We start from the raw sequence: 8,780 nt of genomic DNA, 5'->3' as shown, positions 1-8,780 counted from the left end.
CAATCCGGTAGATCCCCCTGCACATTTATGAGTTGGACTAGGGGACTGCACCCGGGAGATCCACTGGACATGACATTTATATTTGGGGACTACAGGACGGTATCCTGGGAGATCCCCGCTGTTATCTCGGAACTGAGTTATGTTCTTTTACTGTGTGTTGCTTGCCATTACAATAATTGTTGTTGTCCTTTATATCTTGTGTTATTTAATTACACTGTCATTTCACACTGTTAAACTTGTATCCTATTTAACCTCAGTAGGGCCCTGACCTTCCTCGTCACTACCCAACCGAGGTTAGGCTTGGCACTTACTGAGTACCGCTGTGGTGTACTCATGCCCTTTCTGCGCATGTTTTTCATGTGCAGATCCAGGTACTTCTACCCAGGCGTATCATCCTTGAGGCAGGGAGCATTTCGGAGACTTCGAGGTACATCTGCCGCGTCCGCAGACCGAAGAGTCTCCTTCTTTACTCTATCTTTAGTGTTAGCCCTTCTAACGTACTATTGATGTAGACATTTCTGGAGATTAGAGCACTTTACTGATTCCATTTAGCTTGTGTTCCCGTGAGTTTCCGGGTTTTGGGATAGTAATGTAGGCTGCTGTGATGTGGAGTTGTATATGCCGAGCGGCATTTTATATATTGTTTCTCCTTTAAATTGTTCTGTTTTGTCTATTATTCCACAAGTTAGTTATGTTTCTGCATGGTTAGGCTTACCTAGTTATAGAGACTAGGCGCCATCACGACATGTTCACGGTGGGTGAACTGGGGTCGTGACAAGTTGGTATCAGAGCTCTAGGTTCATAGGAGTCACGGAACACAGGCCAGTTTATTAGAGTCTCGCTGATCGGTACGGAGACGTCTGTACTTATCTACGAGAAGCTATGTAACTGTTAAGAATAAATTCCACTTCATTTGATTTCCTTGTCGTGCGAGATTCTTGATATCACCACTAAACTTCTATCTTTCTATTCTCTTACAGATGGTGAGGACACGCGCTACCCGAGAGGATCAGGCACCTGCGCCCCCTACTGCAGCTGTCAGAGGTCGGGGCCGGGGTAGAGGCCGAGGACGCGCTCGTGGTGCAGCCAGAGCACCCGCGCGAGCTGCCGCCGAGGCACCACCAGCAGTACCAGCCGGAGTCCAGACACCCGATACGTCTGCCACTACTACTCCAGCACTCCAGGAGACTTTGGCACAGTTTATGAGTATGTACACCACTCTGGCTCAGGCAGAGTTGCTTCGCCTTGCTGCAGCCACATCCCAGGCCGGGGGAGGAGTACAGACTCCCGCTGCCCGCACTCCTGAGCAGCGAGTGCATGTTGAGCAGGCCCCAGAGGTTATACATGCGCCGCCTGCAGTACCAGTTCAGCCCGAGGATAGGGCAGCGGCTTCAGAGGATGAGCAGCGGAGACTTGAGAGGTTCAAGAAATATGATCCTCCGGTATTTAGTGGGTTAGCATCAGAGGATGCCTTGGGATTTCTGGAGGAGTGCTACCGTATTCTCCGCACTATGGGCATATCAGGATCGAGCGGGTTTCCTTCACTACTTTTCAGCTTCGATGAGCCGCCTATCAGTGGTGGCGTGCTTATGAGTTAGACAGTCCGGACGAGGCAGCTTCCCTGACTTGGGCTCAGTTTTCAGACATGTTCACGAGGGAGTATGTTCCCCAGAGTCTTAGGGACGCCTGGCGCGCGGAGTTTGAGCGGTTGCGCCAGGGTACTATGACCGTTTCAGAGTATGTTGTCCGCTACATTGACTTGGCTAAACATGCCCCAGCGTTGTTTTCTTCAGTCCGCGAGAAGGTTCGTCGGTTCATTAAGGGGTTTATTCCTAGCATCAGATCTAGCATGGCTCATGAGTTAGAGACGGATGTGTCTTATCAGCAGGCGGTGAGCATTGCTAGGAGGATTGAGGGTATGCACGCTAGGGACAGGGAGGAGAGGGAAGCCAAGAGGTCTCGAGAGTCGGGCCATTTTTCTGGTGCCCGTGCCCCAGCTGCAGGTCGTCATGGTAGGGGTCATATGGGTCACCCCGTTCATTCAGCTCTTCCAGCAGCCAGTGATATTCCAGCTCCACCTAGGCCTCAGGAGCCTTATTATGCACCTCCAGTCTCTAGTGCGCCTCCTGCACGGGGTGCTTCCAGTGGTCAGTCCAGCAGACCTGGCCCGAGCCAGTCACAGCCGCCACGTCCTCCCAGAGCTTGTTTTGAGTGTGGTGACACACGCCATGTGGTGAGGGATTGCCCCAGACTTGGGAGGGCTGCACCCCCACAGACTCCTCAGCCACAGCAGGCCCCGCAGAGCTCTCAGGCTATGGTTCCAGCACCAGCTGCCACTCCACCGGCCCAGCCAGCCAGAGGTGGAGGTCGGGGAGGTAGAGGTCGCCCTCGAGGGGGAGGCCAGGCCAGATATTATGCCCTTCCAGGCCGTACTGAGGCCGCCGCCTCCGATTCTGTCATCACAGGTACTATCTTGGTTTGTCACAGAGATGCATCGGTTCTATTCGATCCAGGCTCCACTTACTCTTATGTGTCTTCTTATTTTGCTCCGCATTTGGGGGTACCTCGGGATTCTTTGAGTTCCCCAGTTTATGTTTCTACTCCTGTGGGAGATTCTCTTGTTGTGGACCGCGTTTACCGGTCATGTTTGGTTATTCTTGGTGGTTTTGAGACCAGAGCTGACTTATTATTGCTCAGCATGGTTGATTTTGATATTATTTTGGGCATGGACTGGTTGTCGCCCCATTATGCTATTCTTGATTGTCACGCCAAAACCGTGACGCTGGCTATGCCAGGTATACCGCGTATTGAGTGGAGGGGTGCCTTAAGTCACACTCCCAGTAGAGTTATTTCTTTCCTTAAGGCTCAGCGTATGGTTGAGAAAGGTTGTGATGCGTACTTAGCTTATGTGAGAGATGCCAGTATGGATACTCCTTCTGTTGATTCAGTCCCAGTAGTACAGGATTTCCCTGATGTGTTTCCAGCTGATCTTCCGGGCATGCCACCTGATAGGGACATTGATTTTGGCATTGATCTGTTGCCGGGCACTCAGCCCATCTCTATCCCTCCGTACCGTATGGCTCCTCCTGAGTTGAAGGAGTTGAAGGAGCAATTGCAGGAATTACTTGATAAGGGTTTTATTCGGCCCAGTGTATCGCCTTGGGGTGCTCCTGTGTTATTTGTGAAGAAGAAGGATGGTTCTATGCGCATGTGTATTGATTACCGCCAGTTGAACAAGGTTACAGTGAAGAACCGTTATCCTTTGCCTCGTATTGATGATCTGTTTGACCAGCTTCAGGGCGCACGGGTGTTTTCTAAGATTGATTTGCGCTCAGGTTACCATCAGTTGAAGATTCGGGAGCCAGATATCCCGAAGACTGCCTTCAGGACTCGGTATGGTCATTACGAGTTCCTTGTTATGTCTTTTGGGCTGACCAATTCCCCAGCAGCCTTCATGCATCTGATGCACAGTGTATTCCGGCCATATCTTGACTCTTTCATCATTGTCTTTATTAAGGATATTCTGGTGTATTCCAGGAGTCGGGAAGATCACGAGCAACACCTGAGGACAGTGCTTCAGACTCTTAGGGAAAAGAGATTATATGCAAAGTTTTCAAAATATGAGTTTTGGTTGGATTCCTTGGCATTCTTGGGTCACGTGGTATCGAGTGAGGGCATTCGGGTGGATCCGAAGAAGGTAGAGGCAGTGCAGAGTTGGCCCAGACCATCCTCAACTACAGAGATTCGCAGTTTCCTTGGCTTGGCGGGCTACTACCGTCGTTTTGTGGAGGGGTTTTCATCGATTGCAGCCCCTATGACTAGATTGACCCAGAAGGGTGCTCCATTTCAGTGGACAGAGGAGTGTGAGGCGAGCTTTCAGAAGCTCAAGACAGCCCTGACTACAACCCCAATTTTGATATTGCCTACCGGTTCGGGGTCTTATACTGTCTATTGTGATGCCTCAAGAGTTGGCCTTGGAGCGGTATTGATGCAGGACGGTAGGATGATTGCCTACGCATCCAGACAGTTGAAGATACACGAGAAGAATTATCCTGTCCATGATCTTGAGTTAGCTGCCATTGTTCATGCCTTGAAGATTTGGCGTCATTACTTGTACGGTGTGCCTTGTGAGATATATACTGATCACCGGAGTTTGCAGCATCTGTTCAAGCAGAAGGATCTTAATTTGCATCAGAGGAGATGGCTAGAGTTGCTGAAGGATTATGACATCACTATCTTGTATCACCCGGGTAAGGCCAATGTGGTGGCCGATGCTTTGAGCCGCCGGGCAGAGAGTTCAGGGAGTTTGGCTTATTTACCAGCAGCAGAGAGGCCTATGGTGATGGAGCCCTAGCCAGCTAGTTTGTGAGATTGGATCTTTCGGAGCCCAGCCGGGTTCTAGCTTGTGTGGTCTCTCGGTCTTCCTTGTTTGATCATATCAGGGAGCGGTAGTATGATGACCCTCATTTGCTTGTCCTCAAGGACAAGGTGTTGCATGGCGATGCTCGAGATGTGACCATTGGTGATGACGGAGTATTGAGGATGCAGGGTCGAGTTTGTGTACCCAATGTCGATGGGCTTCGGGGGTTGATTCTAGAGGAGGCCCACAGTTCGCTGTATTCCATTCATCCGGGTGCCGCGAAGATGTATCAGGATTTGAGGCAGCACTACTGGTGGAGGCGGATGAAGAAGGATATAGTTGGGTTTGTAGCTCGGTGCCTTAATTGTCAGCAGGTGAAGTATGAGCACCAGAGACCAAGTGGATTGCTTCAGCAGATAGAGATTCCGGAGTGGAAGTGGGAGCGGATCACCATGGACTCCGTATATGGACTCCCACGGACTTTGAAGAAGTTCGATGCCATTTGGGTTATTGCGGATCGGCTGACCGAGTCCGCGTATTTTATCCCTGTGTGTATTGCCTATTCCTCGGAGCGGTTGGCGGAGATTTATATACGGGAGATTGTCCGTCTGTATGGTATTCCAGTTTCTATTATTTGAGACAGAGGTACTCAGTTCACATCGTGGTTCTGGAGAGCCGTACAACAAGAGTTGGGTACTTGGGTGGAGTTGAGCACAACATTTCACCCTCAGACGGACGGACAGTCCGAGCGCACTATTCAGATTCTTGAGGATATGCTCCGTGCATGCGTGATTGAGTTTGGAGGTTCTTGGGATCAGTTCTTGCCATTAGCGGAGTTTGCCTACAACAACAGCTATCAGTCCAGCATTCAGATGGCACCGTACGAGGCCTTATATGGTAGGCGATATAGATCTCCGGTGGGTTGGTTCGAGCTGGGTGAGGCCAGATTACTGGGCACAGATTTGGTTCAGGATGCTTTGGAGAGAGTCAAGGTGATTCAGGATAGACTCCGTACAACCCAGTCCAGACAGAAGAGTTACACGGATCGGAAGGTTCGTGATGTTTCCTACATGGTTGGAGAGCGGGTTCTGCTTCGGGTTTCGCCTATGAAAGGCGTTATGAGATTTGGGAAGAAAGGGAAGTTGAGTCCGAGGTTTATTGGCCCTTTTGAGATATTGAGGCGAGTTGGGGAGGTTGCCTATGAGCTTGCCTTACCTCCCAGCCTGGCAGGGGTTCATCCGGTATTTCATATTTCGATGCTCCGGAGGTATCACGGTGATCCGTCACACGTGTTGGATTTCAGCTCAGTCCAGTTGGAGAAGGATCTATCTTATGTTGAGGAGCCAGTGGCAATATTGGACAGGCAGGTCAGGAAGCTGAGGTCAAAGAACATTGCGTCCGTGAAGGTTCAGTGGCGGGGTCAGCCGGTCGAGGAGGCGACCTGGGAGACCGAGCAGGATATGCGCAGCCAGTACCCTCATCTTTTCACTACTTCAGGTATGTCTTTGTGCTCGTTCGAGGACGAACGAATATTTAAGTGTGGGAGGATGTAACGACCCGGTCGGTCGTTTTTGGAATTTAAGCCCCGATCCCCTATTAACTATTTTCCCCAAGTTTATTTCTGCTATTTTGATTTGCCGGGATGTTCGGTCTTGAATTTCGGAGAGTTTTGGGACACTTAGTCCCTAAATGAGAGCTAAAGTGTTGGAAAATTGACCATAGTCGGAACAGTGTGAAGATAGCCTCGGAATGGAAATCCGATGGGTCCGTTAGCTCCGTTAGGTGATTTCGGGGTTGGTAGCGTGTTCGGTATGTATTTTGGAGGTCCATAGCTAATTTAGGCTTGAAATGCCGAAGTTTGAATTTTTGAAGTTTCCGGTCCAATAGTGAAATTTTGATCCGAGGGTCGGAATGGAATTTCGGAAGTTGCACTAGCTCCGTCATGTCATTTGGGATGTGTGTGCAAAATTTCAGGTCATTCGGACGTGTTTTGGTTAGGTTTCTGATCGAAAGCGTATTTTGAGAGAATTTGAAGTTCTTAGGCTTAAATCCTTGATTAATTCGAGTTTCCGACGTTGTTTTAGGTGGTTTAAGGATTGGTACAAGTTAGAATGATGTTATGGGATATGTCCATAGGTTTGGTTGAGGTCCCGTGGGCCTCGGGTGTGTTTCGGATGCTCAACGGGGCATTTTTGTGTTGAAAAGAGTTGCAGATTTTCTCTTCAGTTCTGCTGCAGGTTTTCCTTCTCTGCGATCGCAACTTCCACTCCGCGATCGCATAGTGTAATTTCGGAGGGTGATGATTTTGTTCTACGCGATCGCAACAGCTGGTTCGCGATCGCGGAAGTCAGCCTTTCCTTTCTTCGCGTTCGCAAGTGTTCTCCCGCGTTCGCATAGTAGAAATTAGGAGCTGGTACTTCAATGCAATTTCCTCTTCGCGATTGCGTGGCACTGTTCGAGATCGCATTGGTCTGTTTCTCTCTCTTTTGCGATAGCATGCCTTGGGCTGCATTCGCGTAGGCTATTTTCTGAGCCTTTAAATTTTACACTTCGCGATCGCATTTCCCCTCTTGCGATCGCATAGAACCAAATGCCTGGGCAGATATAAACATTTCAAAACGAGGGTTTAGCCATTTTTACCAAAACTCAAGCTTGAGAGCTCGGATTTGAGGGAGATTTCGAGGGTTTTTCAAGGACAACGATTGGGTAACGATTCTAAACTCCTTTTTACTTGTAACCCACTAATCTAAGCGTAAATTCCTCCTTTAATTTCGGATTTTGAATGAAAAATTGATAAAACTTCATAGACCGAATTATTGAGTTTTGAGTGGGTGTTTGACCTCCGATTTGAGAGATTTTTATATGGTTAGACTCGTGAGAGTACGAGGGTTCTGAAAATGTTAATTTCATCCGATTCCGAGACGTTGGCCTGAGGGGCATTTTGGTCATTTTACCTATATTCGCGTCTTAGCTTTGAATTAAATCGTAGAATCAGTTGCTTGAGATGTTATTTATAATATGTAATTGAATTGAATAGATTTGGGCCATTTGGAGTCGGATACTCGTGGCAAACGTGTGGTTTCGAGTTGATTTTGGAGCCGGTTCGAGGTAAGTGGCTTGTCTAACCTTGTGTGGGGGACTTTTCCCCTTAGGATTGATACTGTGCTAATTGAAATGCCTCGTGCGTGAGGTGACGAGCGCGCAGTTGTGCTAATTATTGGAAATCCGGTTTTTCTTTAAAAATAGCCTTGAATTGTGTTCCTCTTTCCCCTTCTTACACTGTATGGATATTAAACCTGCGGTAGCTTAGAGAAGCATGTCTACTTGACTAATTGTTTTATCTGTCTTAACTGTCTCAATTGCACTACGTGAATCATGCTAGGTTAGGATTACCTGTTTTACTTTGATCTGAAATTGATTGGATTGAATTTTGTTGTTGCTGTGTATTTACTTTGGGACTACAGAACGGTATTCCAGGAGATCCCCCTGCACTTTATTTTGGGACTACGGGGCGGTATCCCGGGAGCTCCCCTGTATGTTTACCTTGGGACTACGGAATTGCAATCCGGGAGATCCCCCTGCACATTTATGAGTTGGACTACGGGACTGCACCCGGGAGATCCACTGGACATGACATTTATATTTGGGGACTACAGGACGGTATCCTGGGAGATACCCGGCTGTTATCTCGGAACTGAGTTATGTTCTTTTACTGTGTGTTGCTTGCCTTTGTAATAATTGTTGTCGTCCTTTATATCTTGTGTTATGTAATTACACTGTCATTTCACACTGTTAAACCTGTATCTTATTTAACCTCAGTAGGGCCTTGACCTTCCTCGTCACTACCCAACCGAGGTTAGGCTTGGCACTTACTGAGTACCGCTGTGGTGTACTCATGCCCTTTCTGCACATGTTTTTCATGTGCAGATCCAGGTACTTCTACCCAGGCGTATCATCCTTAAGGCAGGGAGCATTTCGGAGACTTCGAGGTACATCTGCCGCGTCCGCAGACCGAAGAGTCTCCTTCTTTACTCTATCTTTAGTGTTAGCCCTTCTATCGGACTATTAATGTAGACATTTCTGGAGATTAGAGCACTTTACTGAATTCCATTTAGCTTGTGTTCCCGTGAGTTTCCGGGTTTTGGGATAGTAATGTAGGCTGCTGTGATGTGGAGTTGTATATGCCGAGCGGCATTTTATATATTGTTTCTCCTTTAAATTGTTCTGTTTTGTCTATTATTCCACAAGTTAGTTATGTTTCTGCATGGTTAGGCTTACCTAGTTATAGAGACTAGGCGCCATCACGACATGTTCACGGTGGGTGAACTGGGGTCGTGACAAGTTGGTATCAGAGCTCTAGGTTCATAGGAGTCACGGAACACAGGGCCCAGTTTATTAGAGTCTCGCTGATCGGGTACGG

Source organism: Nicotiana attenuata, unplaced genomic scaffold (genome assembly GCF_001879085.1).
Source record: "Nicotiana attenuata strain UT unplaced genomic scaffold, NIATTr2, whole genome shotgun sequence".
In the NCBI taxonomy this organism is placed as follows: Eukaryota; Viridiplantae; Streptophyta; class Magnoliopsida; order Solanales; family Solanaceae; genus Nicotiana; species Nicotiana attenuata.
This window is presented reverse-complemented; position numbering follows the sequence as displayed.